Below are 1,004 nucleotides of genomic sequence, written 5' to 3' on the forward strand. Positions count from 1 at the left end.
CTCTCTCTCTCTCTCTCTCTCTCTCTCTCTCTCTCTCTTCCCCTCTCTTTCTTTCTTTTTGAATGTGCGGGGGCAGGAGGAGGATGCATCCATGCATGTCAGTACCACTTGTGGGCAGAGAGGAGAGGCTGTTGGATCTCCTAGAACTGGTTGCCAGCCTCTGTGTGGGTCCTAGGAATTAAACCAGTCTTCTGGAAGATCTTAACTACGAGCCATCTCTTCATACCTCTCTTTCAATTATTTTTCCTACCATGGCCTAGGACCTGCCTGAGGTTTTCTGAGAGGACCTATGCACCATCTAGACAATGAGCAGGATTGCACCCAGGACTCAACTTGTGGATTTGCCGGGAATCTGAATTTATGATATTAAAACCCATTACAATTTTTGAAGGGGGCACCACGTTTTCACTTGACACGAATGCCACCAATTACAGAGTCCTTGGGTATTTCCCAAGGTCTTGCCATGGAAAAAGGGACAGGGATTATGTTCTCAAGACTAATAGACATTTCTGTTCTCTTGAATATGCCATTGGAGACATCCCACTTTGGTTTTACATAGCTACAAAACAAACTAGGGGATGAAATATTTGCTTCAAAAATAGAAAAGTGCTGGACTGGATAATCCCATTCTATGGAGGCTGGGGTAGGAGGACTGATCGTAGTTCAAATCCAGCCTGGTCTACAAAGAGAATCCTAGGCTAGACAGAGCTAGTAAGCAAAATCCAGTCTGAAACAAAACCACACAAAAAGAAAAACAGCCAGGCATAGTGGATCATGTCCGTAATTCTAGTATTCTAGAAGCAAAAAGGTAGGTGGATCTCTGTGAGTTTGAGGCTAGTCCGACCTATAGAATGAGTTCCATGCCAACCAGACTACATGATTAAGACCCTGAATCAAAGTAGTGGTAGTAGTGGTGGTGACGATGATGATGATGATGATGATCAGCAACAACTAAAACAAAACCCATACACAAAACAAAAATAGACCTGTTAGAGATCTGTGCA

This window comes from Mus pahari, chromosome 13, assembly GCF_900095145.1.
Source record: "Mus pahari chromosome 13, PAHARI_EIJ_v1.1, whole genome shotgun sequence".
Lineage (NCBI taxonomy): Eukaryota > Metazoa > Chordata > Mammalia > Rodentia > Muridae > Mus > Mus pahari.